The sequence below is a fragment of the Danio rerio genome, chromosome 14 (assembly GCF_049306965.1).
Source record: "Danio rerio strain Tuebingen ecotype United States chromosome 14, GRCz12tu, whole genome shotgun sequence".
Classification (NCBI taxonomy): domain Eukaryota; kingdom Metazoa; phylum Chordata; class Actinopteri; order Cypriniformes; family Danionidae; genus Danio; species Danio rerio.
The window spans coordinates 36,587,501-36,600,329 of NC_133189.1; the positions used below are offsets into that span (position 1 = coordinate 36,587,501).

At 35.7% G+C, this 12,829-nt stretch overlaps 1 protein-coding gene across 20 annotated transcripts in view; it reads left to right on the forward strand.

The window, feature by feature from the left end:
• zic6 (zic family member 6) overlaps positions 1-12,829 on the forward strand; it is a 219,172-nt gene that overhangs the window by 163,055 nt on the left and 43,288 nt on the right. For 19 of the 20 annotated variants that reach the window (XR_012389461.1, XR_012389447.1, XR_012389462.1 and 16 more), the window contains one exon: positions 1-467. This exon is cut by the window's left edge. The exons of the other annotated variant lie outside the window; for it this stretch is intronic. The gene's annotated coding sequence lies outside the window, so the exon portion shown is untranslated. Of the gene's footprint in view, positions 468-12,829 lie in introns of those variants that run through there. 20 annotated transcript variants of the gene reach the window in all.

Below are 12,829 nucleotides of genomic sequence, written 5' to 3' on the forward strand. Positions count from 1 at the left end.
CTTGTCTCGCTGCCACCTGGAGCTCTGCGAGGGTCATGGGCCGCCTGGGCTTCCACTGCCTCCTCTCCCCTTCAGCTGGCTGGGTACACTGACTGGAGCCCGGGCAGGGAATGAGCTGGCTCTGCCCTGGCCCAGCAGCCCACATGGGGAGAGGGCCAGAGGTCAAGCCCATCAGAGCACTTTGCTTCATCTGATGAGAGGATCTGGTCTGGTTTTAATGAGGCAACACTGATTCCATGTCTCTTTATGCACGTGAGCAGGCCTAATGTGTGGATTGTACTAGACGAGATGCTGTGATTTTCTTCTCAATCACAGGATGAAGAGAAAGTGTCTCAGCTGTTCACAGGTAGATTTAAATGCATGTTGCATATTTACATTGTGTTCATTTTCATGTTCAAGAAGTGCTGTAAAATGCAAGAGTTTTGTATGGATTGAGGATCAAATTAAAATTTCACTCAACACAAGAAGGTTCTGTCATAACTCTCTGGCTAAAAGGGTTATTATTTCAAACCAATTTGAGTGAAATATAAACAAACTGAAAACTCTTTATAATAAATACACACTATAAATAATCTATTAAGCATTAGCAAAAAGTTAGTTCATTATCTGTTAAGCATTAACTCTGCATTAATAGAAGTTAGTAAGCAGTTTATAAATATGTATTCTTGGCTTATAAGCACATTTCTAATGTACTTAATGATTGCATTTTCATACTTTATTAACGATTAATTGTTCATTATTAAGTTCAGTATTGCATTATTTACAAACCATTTGTATTTGAGAGTAGTTGGTGGCTTTTAGAATCATTCAGAATGAGTTAGTAAATGATTAATAAACTATTCAAATCAACATTTATATATTTTATTATTCCTTAATTTTCTGTTCAGTTTAGTCCCTTTATTAATTAGGGGTCACCACAGAGGAATGAACCGCCAACTTATGCTGCACGTGTTTTATGCAGCGGATGCCTTTCCAGCTGCAGCCCATCATGGGGAAACACCCATACAATCTCATTCACACATACACTACTGATATTTTAGCCTAACCTATTCACCTGTACTGCATGTCTTTGGACTTGTAAGGGAAACTGGAGCACCCCAAAGAAACTCACGTGAACACAGGGAGAACATGCAAACCCCACCCAGCCGAGGCTCGAATCGAATTCTTGCTGTGAGGTGAGAGTGCTACCCACTGCGCCACCATGTCACCCTTTTATTATTCAGGTATTGGTTATTATGCATGTTAATAAATACTTTATTAACTCAAACTTCATGAAGTTTTCTGACCTAATCTAAAGTAAGGACTATATATGCTTTATAAATCCCTTATAAATGACAACTAAAGGCTCACTATCAAATGAACAATAAGTCTTTGCAATCTTATCTAAAAAGTAAAATTATTGTAAACTTTAAACATTGCTGAATAACAGGAGTGGCAAAATACAATTAGCAATAAATACAATTAAATAAAATTGGATAAAACAACAACAATGTATTAATTTAACAATATAATATGATACAACACTTCAGTGTAATTTAGCAATGTTTAAACTGTACAGTAACTTTATTTTCGATAACGTTGTAAAGATTTATTTTTCATTTGATACAGTTTCATATGTGTATCTTCAAATGAATAAAGTCATTTATTTCCTTTTTTTTCTGTTTAGAATATATCTGAGCCTTTAATGAGCCTTTAATGAGCCTTTAATTGTCATTTATCAGGGATTTATAAAGCATAAATAGTTCTCACTTTAGATTAGGTTACAAAGCTGGATGAAGTTGAGTTAATAAAGCATTTATTAATGTTCAAATTAACTGTATACTCCTGAATAATAAGATATGAATATTAATTTAAATAGTTTATTAATCATTAACTTACACATTCTGAATTATCTTAAATTAGCACCAACTACTTTGTATAATACGGCCCGGTATTTGATTATGAAAGGCACAAGTGACCCAAGTTGGACTTTACAAATTCTCCAATCACATGACAGCCTAGATGTCCATTGACCTTGTCTATTGAGTCAGTCACTTATCTGTGGAAACTAAACACTGTACAAATGCAGGGCTTCACAGTTCATATGCCAACACATATCAATTAAGATAACAAATTTATGGGGATTGAACATAAAACAGTTAAGTTCTGGAGAATTGAGTTTAAATAAGTATTGTGAACAAGCAACAAAACCTTTTTTAAGTGTAGAAGTAAATGAGGAATCCTCTCTAAATAATCTTGGGTTTGAACCTCCATTAGAGCAGAATATGGACAACCCCAATGATTGGGTACAAAATTAATTGTAATAAAATTAACCCAGTGAGTCACTTTTAAAAAAAAATACTGGGTTCCACACAGTTCCTTCATGTTGTCCCAACCCAAATCAATTGTGTTTTTACAAATTTAGGTGAATTGAACATAAAACAATTAAGTTGTCCCCCAAAACTTAAGAATTGTGTTAATTCGGCTAATTTTAAATAAGTAGTTTAAGCATGGAGCGAAATTCAATGCTAAAAGTAAACACTTTCTGTGAGTGCAGTTCATGGAGTTTCTATTTCGAAGCCTCCCTTCAATGAACATGCGATAATAAACAGCCTATTGTCTCACTACATGTGAGCAAAGTAAGATTGTTAGCTTTAGTCATGCTATTTTGTGGGCAAAAGCTACAATTTTTTTTGTTACATGTAATTCAATGCTTTTGTTTAACGGTTTTGGGGGAAAAAAAAGTTCAATGTTGCATTGCATTGCATTTTTAATTAACAAGAAATGTAAGTTATTTTTTAAACAAATAAGTCCATTTATCTTGTTCACCCATTTAATGACTGACAACACTCATGTGGTCATATTAAGATCATTTTGATCATTAAATAATGCAATACTTAATCAATGAAAAATTAATCGTTAGCAAAGTATGAAAATACAATCATTAAGCTAATTGTAAATGTACTTAAAAGTCAAGAATACAGCATTTGTATCTATATTTATAATATATAATAATAATAATAATATAATAATATAGAGTTAATGCTTAACAGATAAGGAATTCACTATTTCCTAATGCTTGATAAATTATTTATAGTATGTAGTTATTATAAAGGATTGCAGGTTTGATTATATTTTACCCAAATTTCGATTGAAACTTTAACAGTGAGTTTAACTTGTAGAGTGTGTATGTTTAGGACACATATTGGGAAAATACCACAAACCCTTCATAAAAAAACCTTCCTCAAAGCATCCTTTCATAAAGATTTATAATAAGCAAAACGATGACAGTAATAGTCATAGTGAACCATCCCTTTAATTGAAATCACCATACTGCTTTCTGAGAGATTTAAAAATGATTCATTTGAGCAGAGAGTAGACGGCCAATTATTGTAGAACATATATTTATTCATACAACGTTCCCCATATGAACACTGTGGCTCCCTTCAGCAAAATGCTGGTCATATGGTGAAAGAACAGGCAATTATTTTCATGCAGCTGTCAATACTCTGAGCAGGCTAATACAGTCTAATTAAATGTCATTTCTTGGGCCACTAATGAAAATGAACAACTCTGAGGGGTTTTTAATATCACCGCGAAGCGCTTCAACTGCCGGAGCCCTGCAGTCGACGACTTGATCCTTCAATGTCCCTTACTTGTGTGATGAGGGATGAAAGGGGACGCATTGAGAGACACAGAGAAAAAGAGAGAGAAAAAAGGCAAGTTTGGCAAGTAGAGGAGTGAAGGGGGAGACAGATGGCGTGAAGTCTGCATCTCTTTGGCGTTGGGCTCATGGCGCTAAAATCCTCCCTCTCACACATTCCAACAAATCCAACCAGGAGGCTCAGGAGTATGTTTCACTGCTCTCGAAATGAAGCATCTGACCAGGATAGAGCCGCACACTTTCTCACTGTGTCTCTCCCTCTTTCACACACGCGCACACATACATTCACACACTGTCAGTCACCCGTAACCTATCCAGAAGTTTACATTTTTATTAGTATGTCACCCCGTTCCGGAGTTTATTGGCTTGTTAAAATCGGATGCCTTGGGAGCTGGGGGAGAGAGAACACGGGGCCATGACTGGAAATATTGCAGTGGAGAAAAAGAGACCAAGTGCCATTCAAGTGTAAAATCTCATCGAGTAAACATGGGGCCAAGGCATGGAAACAACGTGCGTACAATCCATTCGCGGCAGAAGAAATGAGCTTTGCAGTTAGTCACGCTAGCCACCACATTAGCCTGTGCTCCGGAGAAGTTTTCTGCCAGTTACTCGCCGCCAGTTTGGCCTGAAGTTGTACGTCTTTTTTAATTGCCGCCTTAAAAAAAAAAGATGCCTGCTACGCGTTACATAAGATCCACCAGTCGACCGAGCTTCTGTTCTGTGGCTTCACTATAGCCTATATATTAACCTATCGCTATATTTTATTTGTCATTTAGCTGAAATGCGCCGCTAATAGCTGTTGACATATAAAACGACCATGTGTTCCTCCTGTCAGCCAGATGCAAAAGGCACAGATGGGCTTCGTTTTTTTCCAAATGGAGCTCTTGATAGCAGACAATTAATGTGCCTTTGATTGCGCTCTACAGTACTCTCCCATTGATTCTGGAAAATGTATTCATTGAAGGCATATGATCAGCCACGGATGAATCTTGTCAGATGTGCCAAATCACAAATGAAACGCTTTAGTGCCTCTCCCTCCAACCTCCAGGGCTAAGAGCTCTTGCGTGACACGCGCACGCACGCACGCGCGCACGCCGCTCTCTCGCTCGCTCTGGATGGATGGCTGAGTTCTGCCTTCTGTTTGCGCTGCCATACTAATGAATGAGTCAGCTGGGAATATGTAATACTGTGAAAAGGTCACCGGAGGCATGTGTATCACATTACTGTTAATGATAATAAAAAGAACAATCTGTGCAAATCCATCTTTGAAGTCATTTTTATTCCTTCCTACTGTGAGTGATTTTATCTGTCATTACTCTTTCCCTCTCTGTTGTGGGTTGGTGGATATGCAATGAAAATGTACTGTAAAACGATCACAGGGTTAATCTCTCATTGCATCTAATCCAGTTATCGGCGGAGTGTCGTAATGAAGACGAGGATCATCGGCCTCGTACATTCTGCAAAATAGGGGCAGTTCACCCAAAAATCTAATCATTTACTCGAGCTGTAGTTTCATTAGAAACTCCTGCAGAGCATCATAGTTTGTGCACCAGAACAAAAATCTGAATGTGAATGATTTTGGGTGAACTGTCCTGTTTAAATGGACATTTTATCTCAACTGGGAATACTTTATATTTTTAAAAATACTATTTCATTCAAAATTAATGATTAAAAAAAGCATATAAATGTAGTCTATATGTTTTTTAGTCGCTGGTTCGAGTTCCGGCAGGGTCAGTTGGCATTTTTGTGTGGAGTTTGCATGTTCTCTCCGTGTTGGCGTGGGTTTCCTCCGGGTGCTCTGGTTTCCCCCACAAATTGAATGAATTGAATAAACTAAATTGGTCGTAGTGTATGTGTGTGAATGTGAGAGTGTATGGGTGTTTTCCAATAGTGGGTTGCAGCAACCCCAATGATTGGGTACAATATTAATTGTAAAGAAATTAACCCAGTGATTCACTTAAAAAAATACTGGGTTCCACACAGTTCCTTCACACTGTAAAAAATAAATCTGTCAAATTTACGGTAAAAAAACAGCAGTTGTGGTTGCCAGGACTTTACCGTTAAAAACACGGTATAAACCGTAAAAAGTAATTTCTAATTTTTATGGTAAACTACCGTATTTTATTAGTTTAATAGAGGTAATATGTCTGTATTTTGAATGACCAATATCTACACATCTTTTGTTACACAGTTAGACACCTTAGCACACCCACATGAAAGTGGTGATGAAGAACTTACATAATGAGCCAGTGCTCATCACAATCAACTTTTCCCACAAGCAGAAAAGAGTATCAGCATATAGAAGGTGCTCAGTGTCATTCACACAGCTACTAAACACCAGTATGGTAACACGCATGAAATTAAAGTCATGAAATAAACATTGTTTATCAACATTAGATGTAACATAAATCTCTAATGTACATAACTGATGGGGAAACAACTAAAAAGATCCATATTAATGTCAACAAAATGCATAAAAAGTTATGTGCTATGCAGGGAATTCTGGGAAAATCAACTTTTCGCCGTATATATTAAGGAAACATACCGTTAACCAGGTTACGGATTTGTACTGTAACATTTTTACAGTTTTTTATTGTTGTCCCAACCCAAATCGATTGTGTTTTTACAAATTTAGGTGGATTGAACATCAAACAATTAGGTAGTCCCCCCAAAACTAAAGATTTGTGTTAATTCAGCTCATTTTGAATAAGTAATTTAAACTTAAAGCGAAATAAATTTTTTTGTGTTGAGTCTGTCCATATTTTTGTCCACATTTTGCCTGAGGAAGAAAAAAAAAACAGTATTTATTTAGAGCATACCTGTCACAAAATTATCCATGATGGCTCAAATGGATCAATCCAAATCTCATCTTTAAAAAGTCAAACATGTTGAGAAATAGCTGCACTGCAAAATGTCTAAAATGATGTTTTCCAAAAAAGCCATTTACACCCCAGTGGTACTAAATGTAGAATTCAATGCTAAAAGTAAACTCATTCTGTGAGTGCAGATCATGGAGTTTCTATTTCGAAGCATCCCTTCAATGAACATACGATAAAAACAGCCTCTTGTCTCATTAAATATGAGCAAAGTAAGATTGTTAGCTTAAGTCATGCTATTTTGGGAGCAAAAGCCATCATTTTTGTTGCTCTTAAATGCCATCCAATGGCTTTGGTTAACAGTGTTGGGGAAAACATGTTCAATGTTACATTACTTTTTAATTAACAAGAAATAAAAGTTATTTTTTAAACAAGTAATGACATTTATTTTGTTCACCCATTTAATGACTGACAGCACTCGTGGTCATATCAAGATCATTTTTGAGTAACTGCAGAGGCACTGTGTACTGTGTGAACAGGCTAAATATGAACATGCAAACACTTAGTATTTCAGTATTCTTCTAAATGAATAAGGCAGTGAAATACAACACACAGCCTTTATGTGTTTAATCCAACATTATTTACCAGAGTCATTGCGGCGGAGCTTTGGTTATCCAATTCAAACAAAACTAACTTAATCATAAATTGATAACCATAACTTTTGTTTCAGTTTTGTTTTGAAGAAAAGTGTCTGTAACACGTTAGTGGTGTTCATACACCTGTCATGATATAATCATAACACAACACATTTCCTGATTATAAAGATTTTAGTGATCATGACAACGGTCATTAAGTGTCATTAGCTCCGTTATGTCATTTTAAATGCAGGTAACATTTTGACAACCTCTCATAAACAAATACATCATAACCTGTCATAAAGAGGATTTTAATAAGTGCATTAAAATTGTGCAACCAAATTAATTTGTATAACACTCAGTATAAGAGTTGATACAACAGCAGCATTAATATTCAATCCCAACTTTAATTTGTAACACTGCAATTGAGGACAAGAAAAATATTAATGACCCCATTATAAAGATCACCATTCAATTATAATGGCCTCATGACAATCATGTTTATGACAGGTTATGTTGTTTTGGTAATGTCAAGATGTTATAGCACCAAGTCAAAGCCAGGCTATGATGTATTTGTTTGTCAAGTTGTCATAACAAAGACATCTCCTATAATGTCACATTTGCATTTAAAATGAAATTTCTGAGTGAATGACACTTTGACAGCTGTCTTAAAAATCTACAAAATAACATTTTTTAGTCATGATTATAATATTTTATGACAGTCTTATGAACAGTCCTTCAACTAAAGTGTTCCCAGAGTGTTGAACTTTCTTCATGCAGTTCAGAATGGCAGCACAGCTGTAAGGTTTGTTTGAGCTGAACTTTCTGTACAGACGTGAAATTAATTTCCATCAGCCTGAGGCTTATGCATTTCACTTTTGGTGTGAAAAGGGTCTTTCATTTGCCAAAAATGTAAATTTTCTTATATAAATCACACAAACAAGCAACTCAAGCCCAGATGAGAAAAACTAGTGTAACATATGCTATTGATTTCTTTTCTTCGGAAGTAATGCAATATTGCACATTACATACAACACTGGCTATAGTATATAAGACTGTTTGTAGTCTTTTTATATAATAAAAGCCCTAGTGTATGCAAGTTATATTTACCACCACAGGCCTTATTCTACTTATGAATTGAAAAGCCCCATTATAAAAACATATAGGGAAGTCTCAAGGGAACTGGTGGCAAATTAGTCCTGCAGGTTTTGACGTCACTGCTCCACCACTCAGTTCTGAGCCTTCAGATCATTCATACACACATACAGGCCTCCATGCTCTGTATCTTCCAAGTATGATCAAACATTGGCAGCATCCTCTGTGGATGCAGACTCTCACTTCATCCCGTATGGAAGGAAGGTCACACATCAACAGCCTCATCTGGATGAATCCTGCAAGCATAAAGCTTGTTTCACTGTATTAACCTCATTCCCGGCTGAAATTGTGCAGCAGACGTCCATCAATCACAGCTCACTTTCACAGACTACAGCACAAATCTCTTTAACGCTCATCATTATTTCATCTCTCATTATGGAGGAAGATATATGTGTGGTAAGCTTTCTTGAGCTATTACAGTTTATGGTGGTCAGGGTATTGCTTTACCGATTTCCTTTACATTACAGATGGCAGCAGAACTGTAATTGTGTTAAATGACTCGACTGGAGGCGGCTTTTGATCTCCAGCTGGATATGGAAAGCTGTGTGTTGCATATAAGTCATACATTAAGCAGTTGGTCAGTGATTGAGAGGTAATTGTAGTGCTACACATTACTGTTCTGTACTCACACAGCGAAGGCTGGGGCCGATAAAAGGCTTTGCATCTGCATATGTTATTTCAGCTCTCTCTTTAACCCTTCTGTTTTTCACTCACACTCCTTCTATATCGCACTCTTTCACGTTCTGTCCTTCTCTCTCAATCTGTCCCCTTCCCCCTTCCATCTTTTTCATCTCTCACCATCTCTTTCTCCCCCACTAACTGTCCTCGTCTATGAAACATACACCCTGCACACACACACACACATAAAGACCACTGTCTCTGCACTCTTTCAGGTTCTGCTGGTGTGTTTTTTTCCTGCCACGCTGACCTCATCCTCGGAAATTGAGCACTTTCTGATTGATAATAGTGTCTGTAATTAAGAGCATTCACTATTTGTTACCACTTGGCATTACATTAGTATGCAAAGCTGGCAGCCGCCTAATCTGGGGAAAAACGTTTGTTTCCTTAATTGCCCTCTTAGGACAAATGTGTGGGAGGGGAAATGAAACACTAACGTGCCATAGGAGGAATGAGGCTTGGTGTGAGTCGAGGATGTGGCTCCCTGACATTGAGGTTAAACCTTTAAACCCAACTAATGGGGCCAGAGACAACACACACGCACACACACTTGTGTATAGGCTTGAATAGAGAGGAAGCTGCATTATTTGGACTGTTTTCATTCATGCAAACATTGTGAGATGAAGCTCTATGAGCTTTTATTCATGACTGGAAAGAGAACATGGCAAAGGCTGGTCTTTATTACAATTTAAAACGTAGAACTTTGTACTAGAATTGATTGATATTTGATCACATTTGAGTCTTGAGCATTAACAAAACAGACCAGACTCTCAAAAGTTCTGTCATCATGTTCTCACCCTCGAATTGTTCTAAATCTTCCTTGATTTTAACATAAGAGTGGTTTATTTCCATTTGTGGAAATGTAATTTGATTTATCATGTTCATAGACACTGATTTGTCGCACCTTTTTTTTACTGTTTGCTGCACTTTGTTTTCTTCTAATTACATATCTCCAGTGGCTAATGGATGCTCATTTCTGTGTTAAACTTAAAGTGGATACTAATGAAAGGAGAATTTTTGAGTATCGCTCTTTCATGCAGTTATTTTCAAAACACTTTTAGCCTAAAATTGGTTTAAAACAACCCAACATTTTTAAGTGCCTGTGTGGTAGTGTCTATGCAGGAATGGCATCCAATTCAGAAGAATATCTTGATGTGGGTTCCCTCTAGATTTTCCAATATGGTTTTATAATGAGGATGTTCAATTGATGAACAAAATTAGGACAATTTCAAGCATTACAAACTGATAGTTAAATGTATGAAATTGCACAGATTTGCACACTAAAATGTTTATAAACTTATACACACACAACAGTTTTGTGTTTTCTAATTTACATTGTAGAGTAAAACATTAAAGTTTGGTAGATTTAGGTCTATCACACACACATTATGTCATAAACTAAAAAATATCTTAAAAACCTACAGGAAAATCTTGAATGTTGAATTACACTTCTGGGTTTAGACAGCATCCCTGTATCTTTTTATTCTCCTTATCTTCAGCCAGTGAATATTAAAAGCAAACTTGTTACATTTAACAAATTACTTTTGCCTGTCAAAAAAGCTCACAAAAATCATCTTCCTGCAGCAATGTTACTGGCATATAAAGTATTACTGTTTTGTAATAAGCTGGAGGAACTATGAATCGAAAAGAGAACCTAAGCGAAACAAAATAACTCAAAATAACTAAATTATTATTGTGCTAATAATGTCAGCTCTAAATACTAAATGTATTTTCAGAGTTTATTGAATTGAAGCACATAGGAAAACTTTCAATCTCACACTCTTGTGTCACTGTGTTTATGGATTATATGAAGCATAGCATTATTTTGTGTCAATTTGTTTCAGTTCTTTTAAACGAGATTTTGAGTGCTTCCTTAATTGTTTACAGTGCTGAGGAGACAGCCAATATGGCAGAAGTGGTGTTAAGAATTACTAACTTTTCTGTTGTTCTTAGACAGTAGAGTGCAGAAAAGAGATGAAGAAGGAGAGAGAGAATCAAGATTAAGACTTGTTCCTAATTTTTCATAATGGCAATTTGGACACATTTTAGCACTCAATCTGCACTGAACAGTGGACACATCTTAATTTGTTGCACAATTTACACGTGGGCAGTTTACTTTCCAGTTTGTCTATTTGGACAATTTTTCTTTAAGTTCTGTTGACAATGCACATAAAATTGTTCTAAATTATGAGAGTATTATGAGAATAAGATCAATGTACAAATCATCCAAAAAATTTTGAAAATACCAGAAACTTAAAATGCATTACTGAAAATGCTAAATAAAACATCTGGGATGTGTGAGAGAAACAGCAGATTCTATAACCTCATGATCAGAGGTACATGTTCATGGCACAAATGTTAAAATAGAGTGAACTCTTTAGAGTATGAAACATCCTGTGACAATCTCTTAAAACATTACATATGATGAAAAACTCTTTAAAAATCTGCATTTGTGTACCTAGAAACAACTAGGGCATAAGGACTGGCAAATACACACCACAATTTAATACACTTCAAAGCTTTTTTTACAGATCCCTAAAAAATGATGGCTATAAAACAGAAGCTCAAATAACAGTTTATAAAATAATGAGCAGAAACAACAAACCCTCTCAGTTTGAATGAACTTTTGTTCATCTTTTATTAATAGCAGGGCCAATATCATTTTAAAATACCTTTTGATCTCAAACCTGCATAGAAAACACATTTGTATGAAACAGGTTTTTCACAAAAAGTTCACAGAAAATTTGTAGCAAATAAAAGTTTAAATTATTGGAGCATTTAACATCAAATCGAGTATTTGTTAAGATACAACAACCTTGTCTGCCTGAATTTTTATTTTTTATCAAAGTCTAAAGCTAATAGTTTATTGCCGATTCACGTTTTAATTTTTTTTTACTCATTCACCTTCACAATATTTCATCATATGCAAACTCCATTTTTCCACGAAGCGGTCCAGATATTCAGAATGTTTGTGTACACGAGTGACAAATATTGGACAGTAACGTGCTTTCCTAGATTTAGACTACGTTAATAATTTCTGTGGGTTGTAATGTAGGCATATTCCTGCATTCAGTCTTTTTGTGCCCATTTCAAGTTTTCATCGATGCAGGCCCACAACTACACATACAACACAGACATTTGGCAACAAGGAACGTGTAAATCCTCCAGAGAGACAGGCTACTAATTAGCGGACCTTCTTGGACTTCAGTCGAGTGTTTATGGCGGACCCTGACAGATCCATGCACGTCCCCTCAATTTGTGTTCAGTACCCTGTCTATTTCAGGGACAACACCTGCGGACTAGATTCTCATTAATTTACTTTTACTTTTCGAATCATTGGCGAGAATGAACGAGAATGAATTGCAAAGAAGGAATGAATGAACTTAACATGCGGATTCTCTCCATTTAATTTTATTTCGCCAGGTTTTGAAAAGTATTTAGACTACACGTAACATTAATTGACAGGAACGCACCCAATAACCTCTTATATTAAAAAAGGTGCAAAAAAAAGTTATTTTATTTTTGCAAGGACACAACTACTTTTAACGAACAGGTAATCAAAGATAGGGTTTTCTTAGTGATTTTCAGTGCAAAAAAGCTAAAGAACATTTTATGGAATAGAAAGTTTCTCGTGATGTTAATGGTTCTTCATGAAACCATAAATGCAAATAATAATAATAATAATAATAATAATAAAAACCAAAATAAATAAATAAATAAATTAATTAATTTCAAGGGCACAGGTGTTTGGAGATGCTTGCGGTGTCCATTCATCCGTTATATATATTTGTGACTTCTTAGCTTGTTCATGGCTGACATGTTTTAGGTCTCTAAATTAAAAATAACTCGTATAAATTAATCTTTGGCGCATTTTAATGTTTTGGACATTGATCAAACTTTCC